Source organism: Tupaia chinensis, unplaced genomic scaffold (genome assembly GCF_000334495.1).
Source record: "Tupaia chinensis unplaced genomic scaffold, TupChi_1.0 Scaffold139218_1, whole genome shotgun sequence".
Classification (NCBI taxonomy): Eukaryota; Metazoa; Chordata; class Mammalia; order Scandentia; family Tupaiidae; genus Tupaia; species Tupaia belangeri.
Genome location: NW_006199107.1, coordinates 493,145 through 508,189, shown reverse-complemented (window position 1 = coordinate 508,189; position 15,045 = coordinate 493,145). Strand labels below are relative to the sequence as shown.

General features: G+C 45.3%; 1 protein-coding gene across 1 annotated transcript in view; it reads right to left on the bottom strand.

Moving 5' to 3' along the window:
• Positions 1-15,045, bottom strand: part of GRAMD1C (GRAM domain containing 1C) — a 116,399-nt gene that overhangs the window by 83,319 nt on the left and 18,035 nt on the right. The window lies entirely within an intron of this gene.

Below are 15,045 nucleotides of genomic sequence, written 5' to 3'. Positions count from 1 at the left end.
CCTCCCCCTCCCTTCCCCCACCTCTAGTAACCAGTATCCTATTTTCTATTTAAATGAGGGCAATTTTTTCAGTTTCCACATAAGAGTGAGAACATGCAGCATTTCTCTTGCTGTCTCTGGCTTATTTCACTTGACATAATGTCTTTTAGGTTTGTTCTGGGAGCTGCCTAATTTGCAAACCGTTCTTTGCTCCATATAGCTCTGTTAAATGTAATGTATCTCAAGTTGTCTTTTTCATAGCTCCTATCATGCCTGACATCGTACTCCACACCTGCTCATTTATATATTGTCCCTCGCCCATTCCAGACTGTCAGCTCCAGGGTGGGAGAGATACTGTCTGTTCACTGACAGCATTCTGACACATAGAAAGGACTCAAATCAATGAATTAATAAAACTATTACTATTTTAATCTGTGTGTATCTACCTTTGCCACTTCCATGATAACAATGTCACTGCTCACATACTCTTTAACTTATCGTGTGAGAAAGTCACTGCACTCCCTGATTCTGATGTCTTCCATCAAAAGTAGAAAATGTTCATGAATATTCTCTTCGCATATCACCTCTTCCTCATTCCTTGTTTACCTTCTTAAACGCCTATCAAATTCATAATAAACTTCCTTTACTATTCCCCTTACATCTTAAATTGTTCCCTTTCAGATTTTCTATCTTTATTTCTCAGTGATACAATCTATTTCCCAAAATACCTTTCAGCTTACTGATCTCTCTTTAGCTGTTCTTTTCCATATCCACTGTATTTTTATTTTACTTTTACATTTAATCACTGTACATTACAGCTTACAAAATGAATTTTCCCCAGTCAAAGATATTACTATCCACCATTATCATCAAAAGATAATTTTCCATTTTTTGTCCTTTAAATGTTTTGCTTCTTATTCCCCTTGACTCTCTCTCCCTATTACCCTCCCCAATTTCCCATCCTCTTTCCACACTGTCTCTAGTATTCAGAGCTGCTTTCTATGCTTCTATACCTTCCAATCTTTCCGTTTCTGCCACAGAGTGCAGACATTTGATATATATTAAGTAGGGACATACAATGCCTCTCTTTCATGGTGTGGCTTGCTTCACTTAGCAATGTATCTTCCATATTAATCCACTATCTATCAGATCCCAGGGTCTCATTGGGTTTTTTTGTTTGTCTGTTTGTTTTTGTTTTTTATGGCTGAGTAGTACTCCATAATATATATGTGCCACTTTTTCAACCCACTCGTCTGTTCAAGGACATTTGGGGTGAGTCCATGTCTTAGCAATTCTGAGTAATGCTGCAATAAACACAGATGAGCAAGTGTTTTTCTGACTGAGTGGATTCCTATCATTTAAGTTGATACCCAGAAGTAGAATTCCTGGGTTATATGGTAGTTCTATTTGTAGGTCTTTGAGGAACCTCCATATTGTTCTCCACAGTGGCTGTACTAATTTACATTCCCACCAACATTGTAGGGGCGTTCCGTTTTCAACACAGCCTTGCCAGGACTTGCCACTTTTCATTTTTGTAATCTTAGCTATCCTGACTGGGGTTAGATGGTATCTCATTGTGGTTTGGATTTGCAGCTCCCTTATAATAAGGGATGCTGGAGACCAGCAGATGTTGTAGTGGTTACATTACTGGACTCCCACAAGGTTGACCATGGTTTGAGTCTCGGACCTAGCAGCTTAAAACTCATTCTGAGCATGTGTGCCCAAGATACTGAGAGGAGGAAGGAGGAGAAGGGACTGTGGTGTGGCCATCCCCCCTGCCCCCCAGGAGGTGCTATAGCAAAGATCTCTCTAGAAAAAAATAAATAAGGGATGTCAAACACTTTTTCATGTAATTTTTTGGCTGTTTGTATGTCTTCCTTAAAGAGTTGTCTGTTCTGAGACCAGCAATTGGCGTAATAGCTATGTCACTGGACTCCCATGGGGTCAACTGCAGTTTGAGTCCCAGACCCAGTGGCTTAAACTCACGCCAGGCATGCATACGTGCATGCCCAAGATTCCAAGAGAATAGAGGAGAAGGGATTGTGGTGTGGCCATCCCCCTGGGGGTGATTTCTTGCTTTCTGTCTCTGTCTGTCTTTCTGGCAAGTGCACACACCCTATAGCAAAAATCTCTCAAAACAGGATCTCACACCTCAATCCCCTCCCAAATCCTGCCTTCCTAGGTAGTTAGAATCATGGGTAATAGCGCCTGAAATGCACTGGTTGACCAGAGAACCAAACCCGCAATCTTCCATCCACCCAGCTTGACTTGAGCAGGGCATTACCACCATGCCACCAAGTTAGCTTTCTTCCTGCCTTTTTGCTCCCTGTCTTGCCACTTGTTCTTGGAGGGCTTCAGTGACTCCAGGTGTCACATTCCAGCCCAAGTCCAAAGACTTGATGAGAGGCTGCTTTTTCCTCAAGTCCTTTTCAAAGAGCCAGGGTAGACTTCCTCTCACACCTAATTGATCAGAGTGTTGTCACCGGGACAGGAACTGGAGTTGCCATGACTAACTGACTCACCCAGCTTCACTCTCTGGAGTTGGGAGGGAGCCAGTGGCCCTGGATGACATAACTGCCCTTTCCCTGAACAAAATCAGGGTTTGGTGGACAGGGAAGAAGCCATGAAAGCAGGCCTACTGGGAAGGCAACTCACAAAACCATCCACTCTGGCCCTAATTGAAGCACTGGGGAAGGAGGTTTTCTCTGCTGAGATGGAGGTGGAGTGGAGTGGGATGGCAGGGATAGGGAGAGAGGGAACACTGTGGAGAGCCATCAGTCAATACCTTCTTAGAATAACAGTTCTCAACATGCTCTGGGTCTGACTTTAAGCTGACAAATGATTTTCCTTCACAATAAAAGTACAAACAGAATCCTAATTAATGAAGTTGCCAATAGCTGTTGCCTGTTTTATGGGCCTTCACACAGATTCAGTCTGCAGAAAGGATAACTGAGCATGTGTGTATGGATGTGGTGGTTCTAATAGGTCCTAGCCAGTTCAGGCTGGTGCAAACCAGTCATTGCCAGTTCAAACCAGTCCTAGCATGTTAAAACCAGTTCTGGCTGGTTCAAATTGGTCATAGCCAGTTTTGGCTGTTTCCAACCAGTTCTGGCTGGTTTAAACCAGTTCTAGCTGGTTCAAACTGGTTCTGGAAGGTTCAAGCCAGTCCTGGCAGGTTCAAAGGGTTCTTCCTGGTTTAAACAGGCTTGGACCGATTTGAACCAGCTAGGAATGGCTTGAACTGGCTAAAACTGGTTTGAGCCAGCCAGAACCAGTTTGAACCAGTCAGAACCGATTTCAACTGGCTAGGACAGATTTGAACCAACCAGAAGCAGTTGGAACCGGCTAGGACTGGTTTGAGCTGGCTAGGACCAGTTTGAAACAGCATGAACTGGCTAGGACCGGTTTGACTTGTCTAGGACCAGTTTGAAACAGCCTGAACTGGCTAGGACCGGTTTGAACCAGCCAGAACCGGTTTGGACCAGTTTTTGTCAGTTTAAACGAGCCAGAACTGGATTGAACCAGCCAGAACCAGTTAAAATGAGCCAGAACTGGCTAGGACCAGTTAGAACCAGTTTAAACCTGCCATAACTGGTTTGAGTCAGTTTAAACCAGCCAGAACCGGTTTGAATGCGTTAGGACCAGTTTAAAGCAGTGAGAACCTGTTTTAACCAGCCAGAATCTATTTGAACCAGCAAGAACCGGCAATGAACAGTTTGAACCAGCCAGAACTGGTACAAACAAGCCAGAACCTATTTGATCGAGCCAGAACCGGTTTGAATGGGCTACAACCGGTTTGAACCAGCCAGAATTTGCTATGACCAGCCAGAAGCAGTTTGAACAAGCCAGGAGAGATTGGAACCAGCCAGAACTGGTTTGAACCAGCTGGGACCGGTTTCAACCAGTTTAAACAAGCCAGTTGCAACCAGTTCTGTCTGGTTCAAACCGGTCCTAGCCGGTTCTGACTGGCTCAAACTGGTCCTGGCCGGCTCCAACCAGTTCTGGCTGGTTCAAACCGATCCTAGCTGGTTCTGACTGGTTCAAACCGGACCTAGCTGGTTCCGACTGGTTCAAACCGGTTCAATCCGGTCGTAGCCAGTTCCAACCGGTTCTGTCTGTTTCAAACCGGTCGTAGCCAGTTCCAACCGGTTCTATCTGGTTCAAACCGGTCCTAGCCAGTTCTGACTAGTTAAAACAGGTCCTGGCCGGCTCCAACCACTTCTGGCTGGTTCAAACCGGTCCTAGCTGGTTCTGACTGGTTCAAACCGGTCTTCCAGTTCTGGCTGGTTCAAACCGGTCCTAACCGGTTCTGACTGGTTCAAACCGGTCCTAGCTGGTTCCAACTGGTTCTGGCTGGTTCAAGCCTGTTCAAACCAGTCCTAGCCAGTTCCAACCGGTTCTATCTGGTTCAAACCGGTCCTGGCCGGCTCTAACCAGTTCTGGCCGGTTCAATCCAGTCGTAGCCAGTTCCAACCAGTTCTGGCTGGTTCAAACCGGTCCTAACCGGTTCTGACTGGTTCAAACCGGTTCAATCCAGTCGTAGCCAGTTCCAACCAGTTCTGGCTGGTTCAAACCGGTCCTAACCGGTTCTGACTGGTTCAAACCGGTCCTAGCTGGTTCCAACTGGTTCTGGCTGGTTCAAACCGGTCCTAGCCAGTTGCAATCGGTTCTGTCTGGTTCAAACCGGTCCTAGCCAGTTCTGACTGGTTCAAACCGGTCCTAGCCGGTTCTGACTGGTTCAAACTTGTTCTGGCCGGCTCCAACCAGTTCTGGCTCATTCAAACCGGTCCTAGCCAGTTCTGACTGGTTCAAACCGGTCCTAGCTGGTTCCAACAGGTTCTGGTTGGTTCAAACCGGTCCTAGCCGGTTCTGACTGGTTCAAACTGGTCCTGGCCGGCTCCAACCAGTTCTGGCTGATTCCAACCGGTCCTAGCTGGTTCTGACTGGTTCAAACCGGTCCTAGCCAGTTCCAACCAGTTCTGGCTGGTTCAAACCAGTTCATACCCGTCATAGCCGGTACCAACCCGTTCTGGCTGGTTCATAGCAGTTCTGACTGCTTCAAACTGGTTGTAGCCAGTTCTAACCGGTTCTGGCTGGTTCAAACTGGTCCTAGTCAGTTCCAACCGGTTTTGACTGGTTCCAACCGGTTCTGGCTGGTTCCAACTAGTTTTTGTTGGTTCAAGCTGGTTCAAACCGGTCCCAGCCAGTTCCATCCAGTTTTTGCTGATTCAAGCCAGTCGTAGCCAGTTCCAACCACTTCTGGCTGCTTCAAACCGATCCTGGTCGTTTCCAACCAGGAATGGTTCAAAATGGTTCAAACTGGTCGTAGACGGCTCCAACCGGTTTCTGGATCAAACCAGTCAAAGCCGGTTCAAACCGGCCATAGCTGTTTCCAACCGGTTTTGGTTGGTTCAAACTGGTCCTAGCCAGTTCTGACTAGTTCAAACTGGTCCTGTCCAGTTCTGACTGGTTCAAACCGGTCCTAACCGTTTCAAACAGGTCGTGGCCGGTTCATACTGGTTGAAGCCGGTTCCAATCGGTTCTGACTGGTTCAAACCGGTTCAAATCACTCCAAACCATTTCAAACCGATTGTTCCTACCTGTTTTGTCCAGTTCAGGCTGATTCAAACCAGTTCCAACAGCTTCTGGCTGGTTCAAACCAGTTCTGGCTGGTTCAAACCAGTCCTAGCCGGTTCAAACCGGTTTTGGTTGGTTCAAACCTGTTCTGGTTGGTTCAAACGAGCCCTAGCTGGCTCCAACCAGTTCTGCCCTGTCCAGGCTGTTTCTGACTGTTTCAAACTGGTCCTTGCCGGTTCAAACCGGTTGTAGATGGTTCCAACTGTTCTGTCTGGTTCAAACCCGTCCTAGCCAGTTCCAACCGGTTCTGACCAGTTCAAACCGGTTCTGGCTGGTTCAAACCGGTCCTAGGCGGTTCCAACCGGTTTTGGCTGGTTTCAACCGGTTTGGGCCGGTTCATACCGGTTCTGGCTGGTTCAAATCGGTTCCAACAGTTTCTGGCCAGTTCAATCCAGTTCTGGCTGGTTTAAACCGGTCCTAGCTAGTTCAAACTGGTTCTGGCTGGTTCAAACCAGTCCTAGCCGATTCTCACTGGTTCAAATCCGTTCTGGCTGGTTCAAATCAGTTGAACCAGTTCTGGCTGGCTCAAACCAGTCCTAACTAATTCAAACCGGTTCTGGCTGGTTCAAACTGGCCCTGGCAGGTTCAAACCAGTCCTAACTGGTTCAAACCAGTTCTGACTGGTTCAAACCAGTTATGACAGGTTCAAACCAGTCCTAACCGGTCCTGACTGGTTCGAACCGGTCCAGGCTGGTTCCAACCAATCCTAAGTGGTTCGAACCAGCTCAAACCTGTTCTGGCTGGTTCAAACCTGTTCTGGCTTGTTCAAACCGGTTCTGGCTGATTCAATCTGTTCCTAACTGGCTCAAACCAGTCCTGGCTGGTTTGAACCGTCTCTGTCTGTTCAGTTTTTTATTTTTAAATTGGGTTTGGTTTTTTGGGGGGGTAAGCCACTTGAGTTCTCTGGTTTGAGTACCTTATCTGATGCATAGTTTGTGTCCCCTGTATTACCCACCAGTAGTTTTATAGTTTGAGGCCTTAGGTTCAGATCTTCGATCCATTTTGAGTTGATTTTTGTTAATAGTGAGAGACAGGGGTCCAGTTTCATATCCCTGCAGGCAGACACCCAATTTTTCTAGAGCCATTTGCTAAAGAAATTTCTTTTTCCACACTGTATTGTCTGGTGCCCTTTGTCAAAAATTAGTTGCTGTATGTTTTGGGGTCTACTGTATGTTTTTTTAAGAGAGATTTTTGCTATAGGGTGCACATCCTTGACAGAGAGACAGAAAACAAGAAATCACCCTCTCTCCCCTCCCCCCAAGGAAGGATGGTCAAGCCGCAATCCCTTCTTTTCCAATCTCCTCACAGGATTTTGGGCAAGCACACACATGTGTCCAACCTGAGTTTGAAGCCATCACATCTGGGACTTGAATCGCGGTCAGCCATGTGGGAGTCCAGCGACGAAATCACTATGCCATCTGCTGGTCCCCCACTGTACTTTTTAATTATTATTATTTCAATGACCATATTTTTAATTTCTAGAAGTGTGTTTCAAATCTGCCTGGTATTTCTGAGAATTTATTCACTTATCATATTTTTAATTTTTCTGTTAATTCTCTTAAAAATATATGACTATTAAAGTTTTTATTTGGTGGTTTTATTATCTGGTGTTTGGGAAGGTCTAAAATGCTATCTATTGAGTCTCCTCTGCTCACTCATAGAGTATTAAATTCAAGCACCCAAACTTCGTGACCAATGAATGGAGTATAATTAAATACCCTCAAAAGAAACTTTCTCTAATTCCCACCTAAACTCCAGGTTTAGAAAGACAATCTGTCTTCAACCTACAAATGTAGGTGGAATTTTTATCTCTCTACCTTCCACATAGGGTATAACTCTTCAAGAGTAAGGGTTATAAACAGAATTCTCAGTTCTAATTTCTACGAGTCAAAGGCCTCACTCCTATCGCCTATCCCATGTGGCAATTAAAGCTTGAGACTAGCCAACTCCTCAGGGCCACCTGAACTCAGCTCATGTGCTTACAACTCCAGTAATCAGTTCTTTTGTTCTTTTATAGCCCTTAGATATTCCCCTTGCCATTTTGTGAGCCCAAACATACATTATAAAAAGATGCTTGTAACATTGAATTCATTATTTCTAGCTTTTTTTTTTTTTTTTGGAGAGATTTTTCACTATAGGGCACGTGCGCTCGCCAGACAGACAGAGAGACATAGAGACAGAAAGTGAGAAATCACCCCCCGGGGGGATGGTCACACCGCAATCCCTTCTCCTCCATTCTCCTCTTGGGATCTTGGGCACGCACGCACACGTGCCCAACGTGAGTTTTAAGCCACTGAGTCCAGGATGTGAACCGCGGTCGACTACATGGGAGTCTAGCGACATAGCATTACGCTAACTGCTGGTTCCCTGAATTCAGTATTTCTATGAACTTTTAGCAGAAGAACATTTAGGTGAACCCTGCAGATCTTGCCAGATATGTTGGTTTCTATTCTTTATAATTAAATTTAAAGATGTTAAAAGATACCTAGATCTATCAAATGATATCTACTGATGCTTACAATTTTTTTTTTTTTTGGAGAGGTTTCTACAATAGGATGCATATGCGCTCACCAGACAGAGACAGACAGAGACAGAAAGCGAGAAATTACCTCCCCAGGGGGGATGGCCACACCGCAATCTCTTCTCCCCCATTCTCCTCTCGGGATCTTGGGCACGCACGTACACGTGCCCAGTGTGAGTTTAAGCCACTGGGTCTGGGACTCGAACTATGATCAACTACATGGCAGTCCAGTGAGATAGCCATTACGCTAACTGCTAGTCCCCGATGATTACAATTTTTCAAATTAGGTAAAATTTGTTTTTAATCCAAAAGAAATTAGAAAATGAGATTATTCTTTGTTATCAGTCACCAATGTGAAAATGTAAAATATTCTTTATAACTTTGGGGAAAAAAAACAAGATATGTTGTCATGGAGGACAACATAATTATATGATCTCCTTCTCCAAAGTTGCCTAAATACATTACAAACATACTAATTAATTCTCCTGAGCCTTTAAAAAAAGTTTACAGTACATTAATTAATCCTCATGGTGTACCTACAAGTCAGGTTTGTGGCACACAGAAAAACTTCCCTGTGAACAATGTGATTATGATCACTTTATAAGTCAGTGATAACGTATGGAGTCAAGACTTCTGAGATTTCTGTGCAATTAAACAAAACCTGATTGTGATCTAGAAAAATTCAAATCCATTTTCTACTAATACATAAGTTATTAGTCATTATTTGTCTATACATAGACAAACCTCAAAATCTAAACCTATTTTCTTCATTCTTTCTTTTGGGGGGGAGAGGTTTTTGCTATAGGGCACGTGTCCTCACCAGAGAGACAGAGAGACAGAAAGCGAGAAAATCCCCCACCCGGAGGGATGGCCACGCCACAATCCCTTCTCCTACATTCTCTTCTTGGGATCTTGGGCACGCACGCACACATGTTTGGCATGAGTTCAAGCCACCTAGGTCTGGGACTCAAACCACAATCGTCTACATGGGAGTCCAGCGACACAGCCTTTACACAATTCAGAAAACTTTATAAATCTCTCTACTTTTTAAAAGTTGTTGTTTATTTACAGTCATTTCAGGGTAAAAGAGAAATGAAGATTTCCTACTGATAATTCAGCCTCCAGCTGTGGTAGGCAGTTAGTTCTGAGCAGGCAGCCCTAAGAGAAAAGTGAAAGGCTCATCTAGCTCCGGGCGCCAGGAGGGTGAGGCAATTTGCCACCTTTCTTCCTTGGGGCCTGAGGGAAGCACACAGGGATGATTCATAGATATCTCTCTTATCAAAAAGACCTAAACAAGCAGTTTTGATCAATGCTTTAATTCCCATTAGGGCAATGGACTAATTGGGCAGTCTAATTGGGGCAACCTGGCTTGCATTGGGCGTGTGCAATTAGGTGATCAAGTTCCTCATTCTTTACCTGTGAGGAAGGTGCGCAGGTGCAGGAAAGAACGTGTGGATTCGAATTTAAAGGAAGAATGTAGGCAGTGTAACGGGCCTCCCACTAATGAATAGTCATGACCTCTAGTAATAAAATGTTGGTAGACAAGTGCAGAGTGCGGTTGTCCCCTGGCAATCTGCCTGCCCAAGAACCTTTTGGGTGTACTTCCTTTCTTTCCTTTCCTTTATTTCCTATTAAATCTTCTTTTCTACTTACTTCATTCGTGGCTGGGGTTTCATTTTGCGTCTAGGGACAGATCTCTAATTTTAGTGATCTAGACCCAAAGAACCAAGGACTTCACAATGCAGCTCAACACACTCCCATCCATTAGCACAACAAACAAGCTAGTGTGACAGGAGAGGCGAGGCCTTCAGGAGAAGATTCCTCATGGCTCCTGTGAACTAGTCATTTCAGGGTAAAAAAGAAATGAGGAACCAGCCAGAACCGGCTATGACCAGTGTGAACCACCCAGAATTGGTTTGAACCAGCTAGGACTGGTCTGAACCAGCCAGAAGTGGTTGGAACTGGCTAAGACTGGTTTGAAACAGCCTGAACCGGCTAGGACCGGTTTGAACCAGTCAGAACAGGCTTGAACCAGTCAAAACCGGTTTGAAAAGGCCAGAAACGGTTTAAACCAGCCAGAACTGGTTTGAACTGGCTAGGACCAATTTGAATCAGTTTGAACCAGCCAGAATGGGTTTGAGCCAGCCAGAACCAGTTGGAACCAGCCAGAACCATCTAGACTGGCTTGAACCAGCCAGAACCGGCTGGAACTGGCTAGGACCGGTTTTAACTAGCCTGAACCGGCTAGGACCAGTTTTAACCAGCCAGAACAGGCTTGAACCAGCCAAAACCAGTTCAAAAAAGCCAAAACCAGTTTAAGCCAGCCAAAACTGGTTGGAACCAGCTAGGACCGGTTTGAACCAGCCAGAACCGGCTAGGACCAGTTAGAACCAGCCAGAACAGGTTTGAACTGGCTAGGTCCAATTTAAACCAGTATGAACCAGCCAGAACCAGTTTGAACCGGTTAGGTCTGGCTTGAACCGGTTGGAACCGGCCAGAACTGGATGGAAACAGCTAGGACTGGTTTGAACCAGCCAGAACTGGTTTGAACCAGCCAGAAGCAGTTGGAACCAGCTAGGACCAGTTTTAACCAGCTAGAACCAGATTGAACTGAGAACCGGTTTGAATCAGCCAGAACAAGCTCGAACCAGCCAGAACTGGTTTGAACCAGCCAGAACCGACTATGACTGGCAACTTGCCAATCTTAGTATCTTGTCTTTGTCTGTAGTTTTGATCAACCTGGCTATAATGAGTCTTGGAGAAGATCTTCTTGGGTTGATTCTATTTGGGGTCCTTAGTATTTCTTGGGACTGGATCTGCCTCTCTAGGTTTGGAAAGTTTTCTTGCAGGATTTCGTGGAATAGATTATCAATGTCCTTATGAGTCTCTTCACCTTCTGGAATGCCAATTATCTGGATGTTTGGACATTTGATGGTATCTAGTACTTCTCATGTATTATTCTCAAATTTGGGGGCAATTTTCTCAGTGTTCATGTTGGATTTTTCTAAGCCAGCAATTTTCTCTTCTACGTCTGAGATTCTGTTTTCTGCATGATCTAGTCTGTCTTTAATACTTTCAAAGGAGATTTTGATTTTCTGTATTATAGCCTTTATCTCAAATAATTCTGTTTGATTCATTTTTAAAGTGTGTAATTCTTCTTTTAGATCTTGCAAGAATTTCCTCACCTCCTGGAACTCGTCAGCTTCTTTCTCCTTTTTCTTCTGCAGTTCATTATCTCTCTTCTATCCTATCTCTGTTAGCTTCGACATTATGAATGTTCCAAATTCTTTATCAGACATTTCCATGATTTCCATTGAACTGCTTGTGGATGAAGAGTTATTCTTTTCCCTTGGAGGAGAGGTATTTTCTTGTTTTCCCATCTTTCTTGTGGTCCTGCAGTGATTTCTAGTCATCTGATGGATGGTGTGTTTCTTCTTAATTCTTGAAGTTCAATATGAACATTCAGGAGCAAGCAGAAAGAGGTGATCTGGAATCTCTTTACTGTTCTATTGTGATCGCTTTGTGCAGTAGATTCAGTAGATACTGAGGAATATGTTAACCCTAATAGTTTTTGGATGTTTAGCTACAGTGCCCTTAGATCCATCTAGAAGCACAGTACATGGATATTGAGGAGTGTAGAGACAAGGAAAAAGAAAACAAAAAAGAGAGACAGAAACAACAAAGAAACAAAAAAAGAAAATAATTATTGTTTTTCTTTTTAAAACAAAGCACAAAATAGAAAACCTCGTGTTGCTGGAGGCTAAATTATCAGTAGGAGATCTTCATTTCTCTTTTACACTGAAGTGACTAGTTTGCAGGAGCCATGAGGAATCGTCTCCTGAAGACCTCACCTCTCCTGCCTACGTGAGAGGACCAGAGGAAATTTTTAACAAGACAAAAGGTAGAACTGAGAGCAAGAGAAAAACTTTACCTTTAAAAAAATTTTTAAACTGAAAAATTTCAAAAAATTGAGAAGACGGAAGCAGGGGAGAGAGAGACAGAGACACAGAGACAGAGATAGAAGGCCAGAGGAGCTCCCTACCATGCTAGCTTGTTTGCTGGAGGCTGATTCAAACTGGTTCTGGCTGGTTAAAACCAGTTCTGGCTGGTTCAAACCGGTCCTAGCCATTTCAGGTTGTTTCAAACCGGTTTTAGCCAGTTCATACTGGTCCTGGGCAGTTCAAACTGGTTCTGGCTATTTCCAACTGGATCTGGCCAATTCAAACCGGCTCTGGCTGGTTCGAACCGGTTCAAGCCGGTCCTAGCTGGTTGAAGCCAATCCTAGCTGGTTCCAACCGTTTCTGGATGGTTCAAACCAGTTCTAACCAGTCCTGGCAGATTCAAACTGGTTTTGGATGGTTTAAACCAGTTCTAGCTGGCTCAAACCACTTCTGCCTGGTTCAAACTGATTCTGGCTGGTTCAAACCAGTTCAAGCTGGTCCCAGCTGGTTCAAACCAGTCCTAGCCAGTTCCAACCAGTTATGGCCGATTGAAACCAGTTCTTGCTGGTTCCAACTAGTTCTGGCAGGTTCAAACCTGTTCTGGCTGTTTTAAACCGGTCCCAGCCGGTTCAAACCAGTTCTGGCTGGTTCAAACCGGTCCTAGGCAGTTCAAACCAATCGTAGTCGGTTCATACCGGTTCGGGCTGGTTCAAACCAACTCCAAATGGTTCTGAATGGTTCAAACTGGTCGTGGCTAGTTCAAACCGGTTCTGGCTGGTTCAAACCGGTTCAATCCGGTCCTAGTCAGTTCCAACTGGTCCTGGCCGATTCCAAGTGGTTCTGGCCAGTTCAAAACACTTCTGGCTGGCTCTATCCAGTTCAAACCAGTTCTAGCTAGTTCCAACTGGTCCTGGCCGGTTCCAACTGGTCCTTGCCAGTTCAAACTGGTCCTGGCCAATTGAAACAGGGTCCAACTGGTCCTGGCCGGTTCCAACCAGTCCTGACTGGTTCCAAGCAGTTCTGGCTCATTCAAACCAGTTAAGGCTGGCTCAAACCAGTACAAACCAGTCTTAGCCAGTTCAAATCAATCCTGGCCAGTTCCAACCAGTCCTCACTGACTCAAAGTAGTCCTGGCCGGTTCCAACCGGTTCTAGCCAGTTCAAACCAGTCCTAGCCAGTTCAAACCAGTTCTGGAAGGCTCAAACTGGTTCTGGCTGGTTCAAACCGGTCCTGGCAGGTTCAAACCACTCCTAGCTGGTTCAAACTGGCTCTGGCCGGTTGAAACCAGTTCTGGCTGGTTCAAGCCAGTTTAAGCCGGTCCAAGCTGGTTCAAACCAGTTCTGGCTCATTTAAACCTGTCCTAGCCAGTTCAAACCGGTTCTGGCTGGCTCAAACCAGTCAGAGCCAGTTCCAACTGGTTCTGGCTCACTCAAACCGGTCCTAGCCAATTCAAATGGGTCCTAGCCGGTTTCAACTGGTTCTGGCCGATTCATACCGGTTCCGGCTAGTTGAAGCCTGTTCCAACCAGTTCCAGTCAGTTAAAGCCACTTCTAGCTGGTTCAAACCTGTCCTAGCCGGTTCAAACTGATCGTAGCTGGTTCCAACCGGTTCAAACCGATCTTGGCCAGTTCAAACCAGTCCTAGCTGGTTCGCACTAGTCCTGGCTGGTCCAGACCAGTTCTGGCTGGTTCAAATCGGTTCAATCCGGTCCTAGCTGGTTCCAACCAGTCCTAGCCAGTTCAAACCGGTCCTGGGCGGTTGAAACCGGCTCTGGCAGGTTCAAACCGGTTCTGGCTCATTCAAACCAGTACTAGTCATTTCCAACTGCTTCCCCCCGGTTGTGGCTGTTTCAAACCGGTTCAAACCGGTCCTAGCCAGTTCAAACCGGTTCTGGCTGGTCCAAACTGGTTCTAGCTGATTCAAACCAGTTCTGGCCAGTTCATACCAGTTCTGGCTGATTCAAACAGGTTCAAGCCGGTCCTGTCCGGTTCAAACCGGTTCTGGCTGGCTCAAACTGGTCACAGCCAGTTCTGGCAAGTTCAATCTGGTTCTAGCTGGTTCAGACCGGTCCTAGCCAGTTCAGGCTTTTTCAAAAAAGTCCTAGCCAGTTCAAACCAGTCATAGCTGGTTCTGGCCTGTTCAAACCGGCTCTGGCTGCTTCTAACCGGTTCAAGCTGGTCCTAGCTGGTTCAAACTGGTCCTAGCTGGTTCCAACCAGTTCTGGCTGTTTCAAACTAGTCCTAATCCATTCAAACTTTTTCTGGCTGGTTCAAACCAGTCTTATCTGTTTCCAACTGGTTCCAGCCAGTTCAAACCAGTTTGGGCTGGTTCAAATCAGTCATAGCCGGTTCTGGCAGGTTCAATCCAGTTCTAGCTGGTTCAAACTGGTCCTAGCCAATTCAGGCTGTTTCAAACCAGTCCTAGCCGATTCCAATCGCTTCTGGCTACTTCAAACCAGTCATAGCCATTTCTGGCCTATTCAAACCGGTTCTGGCTGGTTCGATCCAGTTTAAGCCAGCCCTAGCCGGTTCAAACCGGTTCTGGCTGGTTCACACTGTCCTAGTCAGTTCAAACTAGTTCTGGCTGGTTCAGACCAGTCATAGCCAGTTCTGGCTGGTTCCGACTGGTTCTGGCCAGTTCAAACAGGTTCTGGCTGGTTCTAACCGGTTCAAAGGGTATCCCATCAGGCTAACAGCAGATCTCTCATTGGAAACAATGCGAGTGAAGAAAGAATGGGAAAATATATTCAAATTGTTAAGAGAAAAGCAATTTCTGCCAAAAATACTGTACCCAGCAAGATTATCTTTCATGTGATAAGAAAAGACAAGAACATACTCAGATAAACAAAACCTGAAAGAATTTACCAGCACCAGACCAGATCTCCAAGAAGTTCTCAAGGGTGTGCTATACCAGGAAAACTAAATACAGACACACAGAAATACGAGTTCAAAAACCAAGAAAGTGGCC